At 44.2% G+C, this 20,663-nt stretch overlaps 1 protein-coding gene and 1 long non-coding RNA gene across 4 annotated transcripts in view; one reads left to right on the forward strand and one right to left on the reverse strand.

Moving 5' to 3' along the window:
• Positions 1 to 20,663, reverse strand: part of RHOJ (ras homolog family member J) — a 52,056-nt gene that overhangs the window by 18,187 nt on the left and 13,206 nt on the right. The gene's annotated exons all lie outside the window — the stretch shown is intronic.
• Positions 1,815 to 20,182, forward strand: LOC110401405. 2 transcript variants are annotated; one of them, XR_002440368.1, is made up of 3 exons: positions 1,815 to 2,596; positions 3,462 to 7,374; positions 13,562 to 20,182. It is a non-coding gene; the product is annotated as an uncharacterized LOC110401405 (long non-coding RNA). The 2 variants fall into 2 exon arrangements; XR_002440367.1 differs by lacking the exons at positions 1,815 to 2,596; positions 3,462 to 7,374 and adding exons at positions 9,036 to 9,069; positions 9,678 to 9,818.

Below are 20,663 nucleotides of genomic sequence, written 5' to 3' on the forward strand. Positions count from 1 at the left end.
CATTTCAATTATACTGTAGTTAAGGGTCTTTTTACTCTTTCCTGAAAGCAATAGCTCTAAATCCAAGCAAACCTTAGAGGAACAATGTAGCATTAAGTAGTGTAAATAGATTGAGCCTGAACGTATTATTAAAAACATTATGATCATTCCTAAACAACAGAGAACACAGGATATATTCCAAACCCCTATGGAAGGGAAGTGCCCTTCATGATATCATGTGGTTGTTTGTGGCATGGAGATGAGTGAGAGAAGAAAATTTTGGCTCTGACTGTAGCATAAGCCTATCCAAAAACTGAAAGGCAGAAAGTATATTGTTATCTATATCTATATTTTTAGCTCTACTAAATATTTTTAAGCTTCAATCACCATAGCACAATGTCTACGAATATGTTTTGCTGGAGCTGGGATTATGGCTCAAGTCAAAAGCAAAGGCTATTGTAGTAGAGTGATGAGATAAAGAGTGACTGATAATTGGAATAATCTTATTAGTATTTTAACTAGCTGTGCTGACCTGACCTGAACAGATGCTATTCCATTTTCATTTATTTTAACACAGATGGAGTCAGTCAAGACTCTTTAAAGCAGCTCTTTGTTGAAACCTGATTCTTTGAAGCCTGTATTTGGAGTCTCTTAACAGAGATGTTACGAGCATGGTGAGTACAGCAAGGATTGTGACTTTTTCTCCAGAGAGAAAAGGTGGGAACAAAGGGAAACTTGGAGTGTTTGCTGAGCTTCTCTCTCCTGTCTGCACATGGCAAAAGTCATTCCTCTGACTGCAATTGAGTACTGGAGAAAAGGCTCTCCAAAGTTATGTCAAACAGGTGGTTATCAAAGGAGCATGAGGCCTGATAAGCAGCATTGGAATAAATGGAAGATTAGTGGCAAAATGAGGCAAATCTCACTGAAATGTGCCCAGGCATTACATAGGTTATTTCTCAAAGTAATTACAGAAGCTGTTTGTGTGGTTGATGGAATCCAGGCAGTTCTCCACTCTGTATCAGAGCCAGATTTGTTTATCTATTTATTATTATTTTTTGCATGGAAAGGAGTGGGAAGCAGTCTGGAGAAATAAACACTACACTGTCTCCTTAAAAAAAGTGGTGATCTGTCACGATCTCGTTAGATGGCAGCAGGAGCAGATAATGTTCATGGAAAGGCATGAAATCTCTGCTCTGCAATGTCCAGGTTGTCCTCACTGTGAGCTGGCTCTTAGATGATGGGGCAGCTCTTTTACTGTGACTTACACTGGCAGGAGACCCTGTGCTCTGAACTTGACAGAGGTCCTTGGCACTTGCTGAGAAAAACTTCTGCAAAGGCATTTTAATCCTCAGCAGCTATAACTTCAGTGGATTGCATTTTTTGAGGCTGACAAACTGAGGAGCTTTTACTTCTAGCATTCCTGAAGGATTCCTGGCTGAGTGTGGCCAAGGAGCCTCTTGGGCAGACAGTCTGCGCTGGTCATCCCACATTAGTCAGTATTGGTAATTGTGGTAGAACAGCCAAGAAATGAGGGGCATGGAGCTAAGATGGATGTGTCCTGGAAGCTGGGTGAAGGGGGTGGAGACATGTTGCCCTGGCTGCTGGATGTATTTCAAGGGAAAAATGGCTTCTCTGTTTAGAATCATAGGATATCTTGCATTGGAAGAGACCCATAAAGATCACTGAGTCCAAGCCCTGGCTCCACACAGCACCATGCAAACCCAAACCCTGTGTCTGAGACCAGTGTACCAGCGCTCCCTGAGCTCCAGCAGCTCGGGGCTGTGCCCACTGCCCTGAGCAGCCTGTTCCATGCCCACAGCCCTCTGGGGCAGAGCCTTTGCCTAACCCCCACCTGGCCCTCCCTTCACACAGCTCCATGCCGTACTCTCAGGCCCCTCCGCTCCCTGTGAGGAGCTGTAGGCTGCCATGAGGCCTCCCCTCAGTCTGCTCTGCTCTGGGCCCAGCAAACCCAGGGGTCTCAGCCGCTCCTCACGCGTCTTCCCCTCCATACCCTTCCCCATCTTTTGTTCAACAAAATGTACGGATGCCAAAGCTCGAAAGCAAGAACAATCTAGTTGTACACAGAAGGGGTCAGGAATGTATTTTCCATAGCAGCCTGATATTAGAGGAAATACAAATTGCCTGAAACAACTTGAAAAGCAAGTACCTGCTCCTCGGCCCACGGTGGGCCACGGCAAAAATGCTGCTTTGTATTTCTCAGAAAGAACATCAGGAAATAAAAATTGTGCTCAGCCCCAGGTACCCAACTTCAGTTGCTATTTGTCCTGCAGCTCGAGATCAGGCCAACATTTGTCCAGCAGCTCTAAACACACATGGCTGAGGAAGCAGAAATGTTAAATACCATAAGCAGAAATCTTGGAAATATTTAAACTTTCTCATAAGAAAACATGAAGTTAGAAGATTATATTTTTTTTTCTCAGCTACCATGGAGGTTTTATACATTGTTAATGCTTTCACTATGTCCTGCTGAGAGCCCTTCCACTTTCCTCTCAGTGTGGCAGCCACTGCGGACAATGAACTGATTGTGATGTTGGAAAAGCAACCGATGCAGATGGCTGAGATGCCTGATCTTAACCCTCTGTGAGAGGGAGAGAAGGTGAGTGCCAACCTGAGCCTATGAGATCCTTAACCTTTCTTTGTGTGTGACTGCGCTCATGCGAAGCAGAAGGTGGGACAGGGTGTGATCATAGAACCATAGAATGGCTTAGGTTGGAAGGGACCTGGTTGGCCCCATCCAGCCTGGCCTTGGGCACCTCCAGGGATGGGGCACCCACAGCTCTCTGGGCAGCCCCCATGACCTGAGAAGAGCACTTTCTACCCCACGTACATCTGTGGGATAGTCTGGGGACTTTTCAGGCTGGGTTGGGTCTTGCAGGAGAGGAAGAGCCTGAAGGGGCTGGTTAATCTGGGGCAGGAGCATTTTGTCCTTTGAACAGAAAAAAAAATCCAAATTCCCACATAGAGCTGGACAGGAATTTTCAGCTAGAGATGCTGAGTCAAAATTTTGAAGGTTGTTGCAAATGGATTAGAACTAAGGCTGACGTGGATTGGTGTGAACACCCCTTTGATTTACAAATCCTGAAGTGAAGCAGCTCTGCTTTTCCAGCAGACACATTTATTTACTTATTTGCAGAAAGTTTTCTCTTATGCACGTTTTATATTTTTTAGCCTGTTTTACACTGAAAATTAATTCTGAAATGCACAGCTTTTTCAAGAGACAGGAATTTGTGATGGGTTTCTGTTCTTTAAACTTCTAACTCTTAGGTTAGAATTAATGCATCTAACCATTCTGCTAAGCGTTCCATGCTTTAATACGACTTTTGAATCATATGTTTCAATTGGGCTGAGTTTCCAGGAATATCTTGCACTCCCTGTTGGCTGTAACCCTGCTTAGACTGTATTTACTCTTGAGAAAATTTATTAGGATTCATTCACCTTTTCTTCTGCCTTGTGAACACCAGAGGCATCTCTACTGAGCTCAGAGGAATGGCTTTTGGTTGGGAGGAACATCCATCATAATGTCTTCTGGTTGGAAAAGTAAGTGAATGAATTTTGAAACAAGTGCTGTGTATTTTTTATGTAAGTTGCCGTTAAATGGCTTTATTTTAAAAAGCGGTGGTCACTTTAGTTCCAGAAGAGAGGAAATTTATGGTGAGATGAATATTTTTGTAACATTTCCTCTGTTCCCTTAAACAAAAAAAAGAACCTCGTCAGCAAAATACAGCATAGCAGCGTATACCTCAGGTAGAAAAAATAATAATATTAGCCTGCAGGAAATCTGGCTTCTCTGCAAATTATTCTTTCATCCAGAAGAAATATTATTTATTTTCCATCTATCATTATTGAAAGCTGTATTTGCTTAATAATTGACTGAAATAGAGAGCTCTTAAAGCAGGCATTCTGAAAGATAGTTTTTCACAAAGTGCCTGGCAATTTTTTTTCTGTTTCACACTGCTCTCCTGAGAACCAAGCAGATCACACCCCTCTCCCTCCCCACCTTGTTTTCTGGGGCTTTAATCTGTATTGGAAAATATTGACACACTTCTTTAGTTACATGAAAGCGACACTAATGGGGATCAGATCTGACTTCAGAGAAAAGGGACTGTGAAGAAAAATCACAGAATGTTGCAAATAAAAGGGAAATTAATCCAGGTAGAAAATCTATAGCTACTTTCTGCAAATTATTACCAAGCATGATGTGAATTGCGCCTTTGATTTGAGTGCTGGTTAGCACAGTGAATGGATTTTAAGCAGCATATTTTACACAGCCAGAGACATGAAAAGCCTTGTTTTTAAAGAAGGCATTGTTCTCTGCTTCTATTTTTATGACGGCAACACCTAGGATCATGACTCCATTGTATCAGGCCTGTGCAAACACAGGGGCAGAGACCAGCCTGGCTCTGCAGAGCAAACACGCTAACAATGAAGGTGGAGAAGGAAAATTTCCTGTTTCACAGCAGGGGAAGTGAGGTGCCCAGAGATGATGCAGCTCCTTGGGGCCAAGAGGGAAGCCTGAGGCCGCCATGGGTGCAAAGCCCACAGCTTCAGGTTGGGTATGAGGAATAAGTTCTTCACTGAGAGGGTGGTTGGGCACTGGAACAGGCTGCCCAGGGCAGTGGGCAGATCCCCGAGATGCCAGAGTTCAAGGAGTGTTTGGGCTCTGCTCTCAGACTTAGGGTTTGGTTTTGGGTGGTGCTCTGGTGAGCCAGGAGTTGGACTCGATGATCCTTGTGAGTCCCTTCCAACTTGGGATATTCTATGATTCTCTGATCTTCTGAGCTCTCATCCAGGGCAGTAACCTCGTACACCCAGCCCTCTTGGTGTCAGACCATGAGATAACCTTTTCTTCCAGTTTGTGTCCTGTTAGAGTCTGATGGATTCCCTGAAACTCCTTCAGAAAGAGCAACCACAAAGAATTAAGCTGCCAGGTTAAGTAAAGCAGGAATCAACTCAGACACCTCTAAGCTCAATTTCTGAAGCCTCTTCAGTTGCCTCAGATTGGCATTATGAAGGAAATCCCTGTGGCTCCCTTCAAACTCACATGTGTAGGGAACACAACCATGAAGCTGCATTGGGATGGATGTGCACAGGGCAAGTTGATGCTGGTTTTAGACTCTCTCTGATGCTGCCTACATGGGTGGAGGAAGCACTATGTTTGTCTGGGATGTGTCATCTGTCTGTCTGTCTGCTGGCTCTGACACAATGGGGTGCGCCGCTCTGCAATTAGTGACCACATTGTGTGCTTGCTATGGCTTGTGGCAAAACAAAGTGGAAGGAAAGAGGAAGTGAGTGTGGACCACGGAGCTTTGGCCTACAACCTGAAGACGCTGTTGAGAGAAAAAAAAAAAAAAGTATGACTTTTGCATTAAGCGCTGGTATTTTTAGTGCTTTGAGCGAAGCAACTTTTGTCTTTACCCTTTATGCTTTTCTGCCCGTTTCAGCCTAAGGCTGGGTAAACCTGATAAATTTTCACTCTGGAAAGTGCAGAAGATAGAAAAAGCTCAGCTGCTTTCACCTAGTGCACTTCGCCTTTTTCACAGATCTCAAGATTGTCCAGAGCTCCAATCCAAGTGGAAGGACAAAACCACTGCATGAAGCAGTGCCTCCACTTTGGCTGTAGGTTGTGCATAACCAGGCAGGGAGCATCTGCAAGGATCGGGCTGTGCAAGCTCAGCCTCATGGGATTGCAGGAAGACAATGCAGATGCTGCTCAGTGCATCTGTTCCAGGCAGCCCTTCCACCTTTGCCTGATGAGCAAACCATGAAAGTCTGAAGGTAAAGCTTTTTCCAAACAGCAACACCACCAATGCAAAACCAAGCACAATCCCACCTTGTTCTTCAGGACTTTGGTTAAAACAGAATCTATGGAAGTGCTAGTCAGGGAAATGCTTGCAGACCTCTGGCACTGTGGCTCAGTGGCTGCAGGGAGGTGAGCTCTGCCTGTACCCGTGCTGACCCAGTGCTGTGATGAACGTTGCGTGCTGTGGGACAATAAACAGTTTACATATCCCTGTCCAGAGGCCACCACGATCATAGACTGCAGAGGACACTTTCCTACTACAGCTTGCCAACAGCACACTCTGTGTGTGTGTATGTGTATGTGTGTGCATGCAGCAATTGCTTTCTGTTGTGTGCTCCTTGGCCAAGTGACATTTTCCACAGATGGTGCCTGAGTTCAGTCTGCACCTGCATGTGTGTGTAAATGGGGCCACAATTATCCAGTTTGTTGGAACTGTGCTTTCAGCCCTAAGCCCATTTTCCCCCTTCCATATGCTTAGAGTGAAAGAATTTGATCTCTTGCATACACCAAATTTTTACTGCAATAGATGCTCTACAATTACTGTCCTCTCCTACTGTACAAATCAAATCTGTTGTTCATTTATTTCCCCTCTGGCATTCAGCCTCTTTGTCTGTTGTTGTTTTCTAAGCATTTCTCATCATAGCCAAAAAGCAAGCTGCAGTATCTGGAAGCTATACCTACATTATTAAATAACTCTGAGAATACTTATGGGGAGATGGGCTTTTTCTGGCTTGAAAACCATACCAGAGTGAAAGGGCTGAATTTCATTTTGCTAAGGTTCTTGCAGGGATGCTAGAACAAATGGGCAGCTCTTTCAGTGTAGTATAAACATAGCAAGATCTAAGTGCTTCCTGGTCCTCGTGGAGAATGAGCATTTAGAGACGTAGGTCTGGGGGTGGCTTCCTGGGTTGTTTCATCCTCGGAGCTGACTTAAATAGGTTGGAGCTAGAGGTGGCCATGGGAGGTGATTCAGTGACTGCTGCAATGTGTAAGGGTTCAGGATCCATTGTAAGTCAGAACCATGATTTGGAGGGGAGTGGAAATGCTCAGTGCACAGGTAGGGTTGCAGACTTCTTGCATTGCTGAATTTTGAACCTTGCAGCATCAGTTTAAATCCATCATGTGGAGTGCACATCTCAATGGAAATCCCTCTGCCCAAACCGAACGGAGGCAGCAGAGATGTAGCAGAGGTATGTGACACAGCAGCTCGGCATGGAGCGGGATGGACGGAGCTGTCTGGCTGATGGTGATGCACACAGCTATTTTTGGCAATTGCACTGCCTAGGCAGTGTTGAGTCTGGTCTGATGCAAACTGGCATGCTTCACTGCTGAGGCTCATATGGCAAACACTGATGCTTGGCATATATTCTTGAATTGTTTCCCTCTTAACTTGCCATACTTCTGTCTTTGCTATCTGTTTTTAATTCTGTCTCTGGTCCACACACAGTGAGGTGTCTGCATTGTATCACCGAGAAGGACTTAATCATGCCGTGCCCTAACTATTGGGACACTGGTGCACCTCCTGCCGTCCTGAGAGTCATGCAGCAGGTCAGCCTGGTGCTGCTGTGTGTAAGGTAAGGTATTCTGGTGCTGGTTTCCACACACACAATTTTTAGTAAAATTCTGTAGTGTCTTTACCTTTACCTAATGTAGAAAGATAAGCTGTCTCTAATCTAGTTATTAGAAGATCCACAGCTCTGCAGGTCAATGAAGAGTCAAAAGCATCGTTTAATAGCTGACCTGTGCTGCTGGCCCCTGCCTGTAGTGGGTTCTGCAGGGAATCCAAAGCAGCTGCTCAGCAAGGAGCAATGATGTGTCTGTGCAAATCACAGCCTGGGGCCAGAGGCCGATTATTTCTGAATCGGTGGCATTTTTTTCTTCCAGGAATGTTGCGTCATTGTGTCTGAAATGCTGTCTTTCTCCCATGCAGTGACAGAGGCTGACCTCGGTCCCGCCGCTGCTCTGGGGTCCTTGCTCACAAGGATGTGGATACAGAAGAGGAGAGGGGACGCTTCCACTGGGTTTATTCTCAGTTCAAAACACTACCAGGAAAAACCCTGTTAAATCCCCACTGGGGATGTTTCTCCTCAATTACTGCTGTCTCATTTCCCCCCATCAAATTCCTCGTGGACTTGTCATCAGCATTCATCTTGCTTGTGCGGTTCGTTCCACCCTGACCCACACTGCTCCCTGGAGGGGGGAGGCATCCTTGTCTGAGTCAGATGGGCTCTGCTCACACACTGCATCCTCTCTCTGCTCACACCCTGCACTCTCCATGCTCTGTTGTGTGCTTTGCAAGCACCGGCCACTGCAGCACACTTGGCTGTACGCTGCACATTCACCTTGCAGCACCTGGTTCTTCTTGTTATAGGCTGGATTGATGGGTTGAGGCCAATGGGATGAGGTTCAACAAGACAAAGTGCCAGGTCCTGCACTTTGGTCACAACAACCCCATGCAGTGCTACAGGCTTGGGACAGAGTGGCTGGAAAGCTGTGTGGAGGAAAAGGTTCTGGAGGTGTTGGCTGATGCTCAGCTGAACATGAGTCAGCAGTGTGCTCAGGTGGCCAAGAAGGCCAATGGCATCCTGGCTTGTATCAGAAATAGTGCAGCCAGCGGGAGCAGGGAAGTAATTGTCCCTCTGTACTCAGCACTGATGAGGCCGCACCTCAAGTACTGTGTTCAGTTTTGAGCTCCTCACTACAAGAAAGACATTGAGGCCTTGGATTGTGTTCAGAGAAGGGCAACAAAGCTGTGAAGGGTCTGGAGCACAAGTCTTATGGGGAGCAGCTGAGGGAGCTGGGATTGTTCAGTCTGGAGAAGAGGAGGCTCAGGGGAGACCACATCTCTCTCTACAACTACCTGAAAGGAGGTTGTGGTGAGGTGGAGACCGGCTTCTTCTGCATAACAGCAATAGGACGAGAAGTAATGGCTATAAGTTGCAACGGGGGAGGTTCAGGTTGACTATTAGGAAAAAATTATTCTCAGAGTGGCAGTGCGTTGGCATAGGCTGCCCAGGTGTTATGGTTTTGTGATTTTTGTTGTCGGTATTCCACATCATTACATCATGTAAGGTACGGGCAGTTAAAGAGTTAATTCCCTGGTTACTGCAAACTACCTTTTTTGGTGTGGCCCTCTGAGGGGAAGGGGAGGAGGTGCACTCCCCAGGGGTCTTTGCGTTGGAGGGGAGGGGTGAAGCCGCGTGGGAGACGCGGGGTCTGTTCCTTCCTGCCCGGCGGAGAAAGCACGTGGTCCTCCTGCTGTTTACTGTGTAAGATTTTCAGCCTGTAAACCCTCTATTATAATTCTACTAGCCTCATTTTGATATATTTAGTAAAATTAGTTGTTCCTCCTCAGATTGGTGCCGCTGTTTTTTGTGTTAGATCCGCCTCCGAGTCCCCCTCTTCCCTTTGTTTTCCCAGGTTGCGGCTCCGCGGCTTCTCTGCCGCTTTAGCCGCCGGACCCCCCGGGGGCCGGCCCCTACTCGCCGGCAATTTTTTTTTTCCTTCCTCTTTTCTCGTTTTTTTTTCTTTCGGGCCTGTCCCCCTTGTCACGGACGCAGACCCTTAGATAATACCGTGACACCAGGGAGGTGTTGGGGTCACTATCCCTGGAGGTGTTCAAGAACTGTAGAGATGTGGCACTGAGGGACATGCGCAGTGGGCACAGTGGGGATGAGTTGACGGTTGGACTAGATGATCTTAGAGATCTTTTCCAACCTTAATGATTCTGTGATTCCATGATTCCACCCTCTTTGAAATACCACCTGTTGATGCTGGCTTTCCTTGCTCAGGGAACAGCTTCCAGCCCAGGGGTCTGTGGGACTCATATTTCAGTGCTTAGGAGATACCCATAAAATATCAGCTTTCTTTGGTACAGGCCTCAGAAGGAAGCAAGAGCGCCCTCTGGTGCTGGGTGAAAGATGTATGATGATGTCTTCCTCCTGTAACATCACAGGCTGCATCGAGATCATCTGCAAACTGCTTCTGCAGGCACCGTCTTCAGAACTGCTTAGGGAAGGTTAGTTGCACAGGGGGACTTACAAATAGCTGACACTTGTGCTGACAGGAGAGTTAAAAGACAACAAAACACATCTGACAGGCACGCTCTTTCCTTGCACAAGGCTGTGAGAAGAGAGCATTTGTCAGAAGGGATGCATGGTTGGCCGTGTTGTGCTGCCTGCAAAAAGATCTTTGGTCTCTTCAAATGCCACTTACTATCAAATCATGAAAAACACTTAGAAGGCAGTGTTGATGCAAACTGAGCTAGAAAAATTCTGGTAAGGTTCCACTGCTAAGCACTTTGGCTCTAATCTTGCGGTTGGTCATGTGTGGGCAGATGCCTGTGTTCCTGCAGAGCCCCTTGAACTGCAGAGAAAGCACACGTGGGGTTGTAAGCCAACTGTTTGCCTGAGGTTTTGCTGGATGGGGTCTTAATGTGGGGTTTTGAAAGGCAGCTGGATGATTTTAATCCATGTGTCCATTAATTCTCACCAGGAACTATAATGCATAGGTGACTATTGACACTTCTGTCACTTTATTGTTTACCAAGTATTGGGTGAATGTTTCAGTTTTTCAGGTTTTTTTCCAACCATTCTCACTCTTTCATCCCACTATATCCTACCTGGTTACCAAATTTTCATAGAATCAAGATTAGAAAAGACCACTAAGATAATCTAGTCTAACCCGCTATGCCCGCTAACCATGTCTTTCAGTGCCATATCTTCCTATTTCTTGAACACCTCCAGGGACAGTGGGCCCACTTCCCTGGGCCTCAGCTATTCCTGTAAACCCCTTGGCTTCAACCAGCCAGATAAAGGATAAGATTTGGATGGAAATATTCAGAAATCCATGGGATTTGCATAGGTTCCACTCTCCTGCATATGCACTGAATCTTGGAGAATCCAAAATTGAATGAGTCACCCAGAAATAAGAAATTGTTTAACTGAAACTTGAATTTCAGTCAAATCTTTGTAATGGCAAAACAAACATTAAATAATAGTTGAACACTTAGTTTTAGAGGCTGGGACCTGTGGTGTGTGCACACCCAAGATTTTTCTTGGTGGTGATGGGAACTTAGTGAACACAGTTCCTACAAGGTTTGTGACTGTAACCCCAAGTCTTTTCAGTGACAAAAGACTGCTGCCGTCTTTCTTAAATACAGTGCTGCTTAAAAATGCCCCAGAAGTTTGTCCCGATGGAGAGGCTGTTTTTCCTTCCATCAGTACTCTGTGTCAGAGCTGTGCTCTCAAGAGTTGTCTGTTCCTGAAAGGTCCCTTCACTTCTGTGCCTTCCAAGGTCATGCTTCAACGCGAGATTTGAAGATCTTAAATGTCAGCAAACAGTGGGGCAGTTTGTGAAGCACACTCACAGTCTAAGTAAATTGTCTTTTTTCCCTTGCTGTGCAAGCTTAAAAATGTAAAGAAATTCCAGCAACTTCCTACCAAATGTAGTATTATCTGGCCTGCTCTTCTGATACAGAGACTTCTGCATATATGCCCAGTGTTCCTTGCCTATCACATGGGTTACGTTTTCTGTTCTTTGCCATTGCAGCTTTTATTAAGTGTCTCTTGGGCTGAGTCCTGCTGAGTCAATGGAAAAGTACTGTTGCTGCACTGGTTGGGTTCTTTCTAGTCTGAACTTGACACTGGTTGTAATTCACAACATATGCAGCTGGATGGGTAATAATAGTCCAGTAACAACTGTTACCTTTTACCCTTACAAGGTAAATTAGTGTGTGTGCATCTATTTCCTCTATATTCTGTTGTGCTCTGCTTTCAAAGTTCCTTCTTTAGGATTGTAGCGACACTTTGCACAGAAGATTTGAGAGTTGTCACTTTCAATAGGAATGGAAATGCCAAGCTTTGTCGGATGTTTGAACCAGTGTTCGAGGTCAGTCAGACCAGAAGAAAATGCTCATTGAGAGTTCTGCCCTGTTCATAAATTGTGGCAGTTTTGCACTCGTTAGGTATCAGCCCAATATTGGCTGGCACTCCTGTGGCTATGTAGGTAGCATATGGCTAGTGTGATCCAGCACCACGTGACAGCCAAATTCAGGATGCTGGAACTCTCAGATCGCCAGGACTGAGTTCTCCCTTGCTTTGAAGGCGAGATCACGGGCTGCACGTAGAGATGAGTGAAGATGTTTGCTGCTAATCCTGTTGGCTGGGACGTCTTGGCATCATCCCAGGTGCAAGAGCTTTTGCTTATCTCATACATGGATGAGGAAAGTAGGGGAAAAGGAAAAAAATGCTGCAGAAAGAGGCCTTCAGAAGTACTAAGTGCTGGAGAAAGTGAAGACTCATTCTCACTCTGGAAAAAGGGATTCTGGGCTGTAGGCTGTGCACAGACGTGTGCGTCCTGCATCTGGGATACTGCGGGGACTCCATCTACTGAGACTGAACTTTGCAAAACATGAAAGCCAGCCAATGCTTCCACTGTATAGCACATACTTAGGAAAATGGCTCTGTTGTACCCGGCTTTACATCTTTAATACAAAAAGACTGCTTTGTACTTTCCAGGCACGGTCTGAATGCAAATTTATAAATATGGTTTATATGGCTGCCTTGCTTCCACAAGCTTTTTCTTACAGTCCCTACTTACTAAAATGTTAAGTCCTTCATTGAAATTCCACCTCCAGTGGAACAGCCCTCAATCAGTCGTCCCTGGGAAAACAGAGCAAGCTGTGACAGCAGAAGCATTGTGATGAGCTTCCCCTATGCTCTCTTGGCATTTACTGAAAATTTTCCATTATTTTGGATAAGGGGTCAGTGCTTCTCTGGAAACTCATCTGTGCTTTTGATTCTTTATTATCTAGCAAAACATAACATCATTTAAAACAAGCACCAGAGTAAGAAACCAGCCCTTGGATAACTTGGGAAGAGCCCGTTTTAATAATATTTTTTTTCAATGATTCTGTGACTCAAGTAGCAATGAGCTGACATACCCATCTGACCCTGTATATTTAGATATAAAATATTTTTTACAGAATCAAAGATATGCACATATTTTGCACACATAACATCTTGTGAAGGTATGAATATCTGTTACATTTTGTCTTAAATATGGAAAAACAGAATCTACCGTAGAGTGTGCCATGGATGTAATTATCCTTGTGTTTTGTTAGTGTCCTTACTGGGTCTGATTTGGATCCGGAATTACTATCCCATATTTCCCTTTTTTTTTAGATTATTTTTTAAGATGTCTCTCTGTATGCACACACTCACATCCAAGAACTTTCAGACAGACTTCACAAACTTACAGCTCTCTGTTCTTGTGCTCAATAGTGACATTAACAGCACTTTGCCATGCTTGTTGCCAGTACTGCTCTGGCCTTAGTAATGAAGATCATTGACGCAAGCTGGCGTTAAACCCTTCTCTGACTGCTCGAGTCCCTCTCAATTTGAAGAGATCCACCTCCTCCAGGTTTTTTTTCGATAGAATTGCTCCCAGTTCCCATAATTTGAGGCAGACAGTGATACCTTGTTGTAAAATTGATAAGGAGGATGAGGAGAGAGGAAGAAAACACAAAGGCAGAGGAGGAGGAGGCAGACAGTGCAGCAGATAGTGTGGACTATTGCCTAGCTTTATCAAACAGCTGCTTTTAGTGGCTGGGAAGGTACAGCAGATGTTTTACAAAAGCAGAATGCATGTTTCAGTGTATAATTATATGCTTACAATGTAGTGGTATGGATAATTATCACCGTTTCAAAAATAAAAATCCTCTTTTTTTTTCTTTTTTTTTTTTCCTCTTTTGTTTTACAGCTATTTCGTGGTCATGAAGTATTGTCCTGCACCAGATCCTGATGCACCTACTGACTGTGGACATGACTGCAGACCCAGGAGAGCCAAGTGCTAACCCACACAACTGAGGTGGTCAGGATCTGGTCCCATGCACATCGTTTCTTTCAGTGAGTGGCAATCTTTCTTCTGATCCACGTGGACATTTTGTGAAAAAAAGTCCTAAATTTCAAGCCTTGCAGCTTGCACATGTGTTCCTGCCAGCTACCAGGGACTAGTAAGGTTCCAGTTAGAACTGGCACTCTTGATTTTCCTTGCCTTGCACTGGGAGATATGCGAGAGTTTGTTTATGTGAGATTTGGGAGAACAAAGGCAAATTAAATCCCACCCTTCCAATAGGATATACATTTTTTCAACCCTGAAGCAAATTTTCTATGTCTGTGTGTTTTGGCTTTTAAACTCAATAGCCTGAAGGCATTAACCACGTCAGCAAAGAAATGGAAAGCTCATTACTACACTATTAGAAGGTTTAAAACTGAAAACCAGAGCCTATAACAACAGAAAATGGGATATCAAAGACATGTCCCTCTGCTCGATCCTTTCACTGAATTGGAGCTGGAGGGATGCTGTGAAGGTGTTTTGTTGTGCCTGCACACTCCTCAACCATCTCAGAATGTTGAGGTGTAATGGCTTTTAAAAAAAATTTAAATAAGATTGTTGCATATTCTCACTTGGCCAGATAAGAAGAATCAAAACAGATAATAGCATGAGTTCTGGAGGTAAAGGAGTGCTATGAATGAGAATTCACTCCCTCTCTGTTCTTCCCCCGAACAGTGCATCTGTGACACCAGTACCCCGTGAGTTTCACAGGGCAGCTACCTCAGCCCTATAAGTGCCATACAGATCACTCTACGCATTTTACTGAAAAAAAACGGGGGGAAAAAAAAACACCAAAAACCAACATTGTCAATTTTGGCAGTTGGAGGTCATTTAGGCTGTTCTCTGTGTATGGCACTTGGATAAAAGATTGCCTTCTGCCGTGAGCTTCCTATTCTCAATTTCTCACTGGTCCCTTTGGACTGTTACCCTGCTGCTCTCCATCATTTTTTTCCACTAAATTCCCACCCGTGACACTTGCACTACTTGAACTTCTTCCCCACAGACAGTATTTTCTGAACACTCTATTCTATTTTATTTTTTGTGACTTTCGGGGGCATTTCCCATTTCCAGCATATCTTTCAGAAAGATGCACTGAGCCGACTTGGTACAGCGTGATACAAATCCTACATGCTTGTATAGGACATGTTTCCACTCCTATGCCCTGTTGTTTTAATCCTGCAGTGTCCTTTCCCATGCTCAGGCAGGGCTGTGTGCAACCTCGCTTTGCACCCACGTGAGCGTGGTGCTTGCTCTGAGGTATGCAGGTTGCGGTCAGATGGGGAGTGCTATTTCTGGAGGATACTGCCGCCAAAAGCAAAGTGAATCTGTCACAAAACCACTTCTACATCAGCAACGATTTTAAGGCTTCATCTGCACGTATTTCCTAGGAAGGAAATCTCTTGTATCCTGCACTGTTGGTTCCCTAAGGGGAAAAATATCTGCTTGGAGCAGATCCTTTGGGAGATTCAAAGTTCCCCTGAGGAATGCATCCCTGAGCCAAAAGCGTCAGGTGCAGCTGATCACAGTAAGCCTGGGGCTGCCGAGGGGCTGGGAAGGTTGATGAGGGTGGAAGCATTTTGGGCTAGAAGCCACGAGCAGGCGTTGTGGAGGCTGACAACACCATCCAACCTGTGCGCTTTTCTTGGATATGTGATTTTTGCCAAGGTTTGCGGAGGGTGCTTGGGGGGCTGTGCTGGTTAAGCACAGTGGAAGCACAAGTGGAAACCACAGGTATCGAATCTCAGTTGCAGAAAGGAAGTGCATTCTTCAGTGGGGCCTAGATGTGTGGGAACCTCCAACATTTTATATCATTTCTATGTGCTTCTGTTGAGTATACTGGTGCTGACCTTTAAAAGGCAAACCCAAGAGAGCCAGGCTGGCTGGTTTTGCTTGCAGAGTTCTGCTACTGGGTCTTGGTAGTCACAAGTGCAAAACATGGTTGGTGCTTAGGGCCACTGATAAAACCCAAGGGAATGGCATGAAGTTGTGATGGGGAGGCTGAGATTGGATATTAGGAAAAAGTTCTTGACCAGACGTTGCTGGACATGGCACAGGCTTCCCAGGGCAGGTGGCACAGCCCTGAGCTGCCAGAGTTCAAGGAGTGTTTGGATAATGGATAATGCTCTCAGAGGGTTTGGGTTTGGGTGGTCCTGTGTGGAGCCAGAGGTTGGACTCAGTGATCTTCAAGAGTCCCTTCCAACTTGGGATATTTTATGATTTTTTAATTTCTGAGACATGGCAGTGGTATATAAAAATTCTTTGGTCCTGGTAAGAGAGGCTGGGAATCAAGGTATTATCTCCCCAGGGTTTGTTTCTAATCCTGTGATGTTTATTAGAACTGCCAGGTGCCCTCTCAAAGTTTCCGGTTGAGTTCTGCTTGGACCCATGGCACTAGCTGGTGTCTGAACCTACACAGAGGACACAGTGCTGGAATTTTGAGAATGAGACTTGCTGATACCAAATGGCACAGAGACTTTGCATCATCTGTTAATAGCAGAAATTAATTTGATTTTCACTTCTACACTGGAAGACAGTTATATCTAAACCTTCAGCCCACCGTAACCTTGGTGGGCAAGCCCTGTGTAAGTCATGCAGAGCCAAAGTGGGATGATGATAATTTCCACTCTCGGTAGGCTGACAAACAAAAAGCTTTGGTTGTCTTTAATGAGATCTGATGAGCCACAAGAACAGCATCATTTCATCTGTGTCTGAGCGCTTCAGCACAGACACAACATGGAATTGATGACAAAAGTGTGTGGCAGCGGTTACTGCCATGAGAGTTGTTCTGGGAGAAAACACAAAAAAAATCATTTAACTCCCTCCTTCACCTCTGCAAGTTAACTGGGACGTGCTTTATTCCCGGCACAATTATAAATTTAAAAATGAGTGCAGTCAGAGCTGTAGCTGAAGAGGGACTGGATGGTGCCACAGCATAGGCTGGAGCAGAGTTTACAAAAAGCTGCCTTTTAAATCTTATGCCTACATTCTGTTTCTCTCTGGAACAAAATATGGTACTTCCAGCCTACAATATGAAGTGAGTCATAATATTGCCATTCTGCTCCCAGCATAATTGGAGCATACCTATGGTATGAAGTGGGAGAAATATTTGGCCAAGAAGAAAGCTCCAGAATTTTATGTACTGTCAAGACGTGCTTAATAAATGGAGAGTATTATTTTCATATTGCGTAATTCAGACTTTCCTCATTCTGGGGTTGTTTCAGCAAAACATGCAAGTGTGTGCTTATCTTTAATTAGTGTTTAAGCCAAGATGACTGTTAATATACTTATGGGAAGGACTTTTCAAAGGGCTAGGCTTCTTGACATGCGTGAAGGCAACCATGTGCTTGCATCTGCATAGCGGCTGAAGGAACTCTTGCAGGTAGACATGGAGGATGGGTGGAGGTGGCAGAAAGCACGTATGTTTGCCATGATCTGTGGTCATTTATCCTGTGCTTCTGCTGTTTTCCTAAGGGCAGACTTTAGCAGTCTCTGCTATCACCCATGTGAGCATGGACTCAGCTGGAAAGGCTTTAGGGCAGGGTATGAAGCCCTCATCCTGACAATGACAATGAGCACATTGCCCTCAGCAGACCAGATTTCATTCCCTGCGTGTGAAGAGACTCTGAGACAGAGAGGAATGATCATGTTGTATGTGGCTGGCTATGAAATATTTTGGCAAAGGAATCAGGGCTTGATCTTGAGCTCTTCCAGGTGAAAAATACAGTCAGGAGTAATGTGAACACAAAATGGCAAGTGAGGCAGCTCGTGGGTGAAGTTCTGGTCTACAACACCAGTGACTTGGCCTTGATTCCTGACCTCAGCTGTGTGCCTTTCCCAATGCCAGTGTTTCCCTCCAAATAAAATGGTAGCATTGAAATAAATTTGCTTTTAAATGAAGCCTGATGAACTCTCATATATCACTGTGGTTATACAAGCAACAGTCCATGGGTTGAACTTACTGTTTACTTAGCATAGCTCACTTCTCTGCATTAACTGCTGTTATTGTTAACTGCTGTGATGCCTGCTGTCTACAGGGCTTTCATGATCAAGAATATATAAAATAACAGTTGTTCATTTTATTTTTAAGCATTCAATAGCGTGCAGTGAGTTGCTCAACATTAGGCAGTGTGTGCATTATTATACTGTGCTCTCATATGAAATGTTTTTTGACCAAACAGCCCAAAAATCTCTCTTGCCCTTGGTGATGAGAGCTCACAGAATCAGAACACCAATGAACATTTGAACCCTCCGGAGTGTGAAGTAATAATGGCCAGCTGGTGTCATTTCAGTTGGGAAAGCAGTGAGCAAATGGCTAAGATATGAGGATTAAATCTGGTTTATACCACACCACTGAGGACCTCTAAGAGACTGGTTTGGATTGGTTTTCAGAGGATTTCAGAACAAAGGGTTTTCTCAAAATCTCTGCCCTTTCTGAATAACAACATTCCTCTGTTCAAGCAGGATCTTTGGACTTCCAGTTTAAGAATAAATTCTGGAAAACAGATGGATCTACCGCTGCTGAGATCCTCTAGTCAAATTAAGAAGAGAAAACCAACAGGACATATATGCCTATATATCACTTGAAACTCCTTTCCTTCTGTTAAAACAATAAATTGTTATTGCTGTGCTCATGGGCAGCCTGCATTCTCCAAGCAGACTCCATGTTGTTGAACAGAGAAATTGATGAAGTCAGACATTTCCCAGGATATGATGGTCAGCGATGGACTGGTACTCAGGAAGCCAAAGATAATGCAATCTGGGTATGGAAAAAATGTATGTCTTCTTATAAACACAGGAAAACAGTGAAGACAAATTAATTTGATCTTATGCATACATTCATCATCATAAGCTTATGATTCCTTTTGTAATTCTTTAACAAAGTGAAACAATGATTTGAAGAATATCAGAGCGGTATCCTCTTGAGTTGCTCACATCAGCCAGTGTTTGTTCTAACAAATTTGCTTTCCTTCACAGTAATTTTTCTTCAGAGTTTTTTTTACCAACCCTGTTCCTTTGGACGTATTGATTTCCCATAGGCTTGCATCTTCCTACATTAAGATTTGGGTTTTTTTTAAAGCTGGCTACATGTCTGGGAACTACACACCCTTGCGTTCCAAGAGGGCAGAGGGAGGTATTTCTAGAAATAGCAAAATGACAAACAAATAGTGAGAAATTCTGGTCTTGGCCACCTTACTATAAACTCAGCCCATAGGTCTTTTTTCAGAACTGAGGTTTCCCATCTGTCAATGGGTGGATTTAAATTCCAGCGGATGTTGAAGAGACATCTGGAGTGTATCCATTGCACTCCCAGAGTCAGTGAGCATCACCCAGTTACCATATATTTTTTGCTGACCTAAGGGAATATGTGGTCTTCCCTCCAAATGGGTGACTGCAGAAATTCTGATGTGTCTAACATCCTCTTGTACAGCTACTAAGAGTCTCTGATACTGAGACTCCTTCTTAGTGCTTGTCCTTCCATAACCAAACTTAATGAGTGTCTTTTATAAACTAATGGGGTGGGTGCTGAGGAATGAACCAGAAACCTTCAGCCTTCAAGGAAGCTGAATCAGTGGATTTGAACCTGACTGGAACAAAAATGAGGACAGGAGATTTTCCAAGGAACCCAATGTGCTTCTTTTCAAAACTCAGCAACAGAATTTGAATGGGCTCTCAAGTTCCACGTGATGCCTTCAAAAACTCCAGCACAAGTTTTAAGGGAGAGAAAGAGGAGATTTTCCATCCTCCCACATTCCAAAGTGCCCAAACAAGGAGAAAAGTGTTCCATTTTTTCTACACCAGAAATGACTCCATTGTACAAAGCAAATGCCAGGGCCCAGGTTTGTTCTAGTTTTTGCACGTATTTTTCAAGTCAGTGTTTATTTTGCCTGATCTGCCCTGACTTTCTGGTTCCTGTTTCTGTTGTCTCCCATTGTTGCTGGTGAACTTTGGCCCTTACCGGGATTATGGTGGAGTTGCCTTTGTTTGAGGAGGTACATGGGAGATTTTTCAATGCTGTTGTGCTGTGAGAAAAGGAGGGGCAGCACTTTTGGCTTTTCCATCCCATTCTACCCCTCTTATCTCCTCCTGCCTCTCCTCTGGGCTGTATTTTATCAGCAGCTATCCTGGCACTTGTGGTTGCTTTTTGCCCACTATCCCATATTGAGGCGTGGAGCTGCCATGCCCCTGCCCCATGCCAAATGCCATATGTGTTCCTCTGCTGACCAATCTCCTTCTCTTCTGTACCTACTATTCAAGTAGATGAAGGGAAATTAAGCTCATTTGCTACCACCTGTAATTAGCTGGAGTTACATCTCTGAGATGGTGAATGGCTTTAGGACTGCTGCCTTTGTTTAGCAATGTGCATCTGTGCAAATGATTTGGAGGAAAATTCCATAAAGCAGAAACCACAGACACTTCTCTAACTGCTTCTGTAAATTGGTATAACAAAGTAAGTCAGGAAAATAATTCCCAAATGTGTCTTCTTTGTAATCTGATATGTCTTTGACAAAAATAAATTTCACCATTATTATTATATGAACATTTCCTTGCGTCTCCTGCAAATATATAAGGTGAAAATTGATACTTGTTCTTGAGAAATTATCTATTGCGTGTCATAAATCCCTTCATTCTTATTTCCTCAAAGCTTAGGGGTTAGCACAGAAAAGCATTAAGGAAATTGTCTATTTCTTTCATTTATTTTATTGATCTAATTACTGGCCTTCTATTATATGCAATACATTCATTCACTTCAAAGGTTTCCTGACTTAGATGTGCTTGTACCCAGCTCTGTGAGCCTTCCAAAACCAGATGAACCCAGCACTTTATGTGAACATATCTAATCTTGAAAAGGATTTCTTAAGAATCCATTATTTCCTCTCTATTCGGTATCAAAATATGTTTAGTACAATTTCATCCTAGTGAATATCATCAGACAAAAAAACAATGTATGATGGCGATAGGCACAAAT

This window comes from Numida meleagris, chromosome 6 (assembly GCF_002078875.1).
Source record: "Numida meleagris isolate 19003 breed g44 Domestic line chromosome 6, NumMel1.0, whole genome shotgun sequence".
NCBI classification, from domain to species: Eukaryota; Metazoa; Chordata; class Aves; order Galliformes; family Numididae; genus Numida; species Numida meleagris.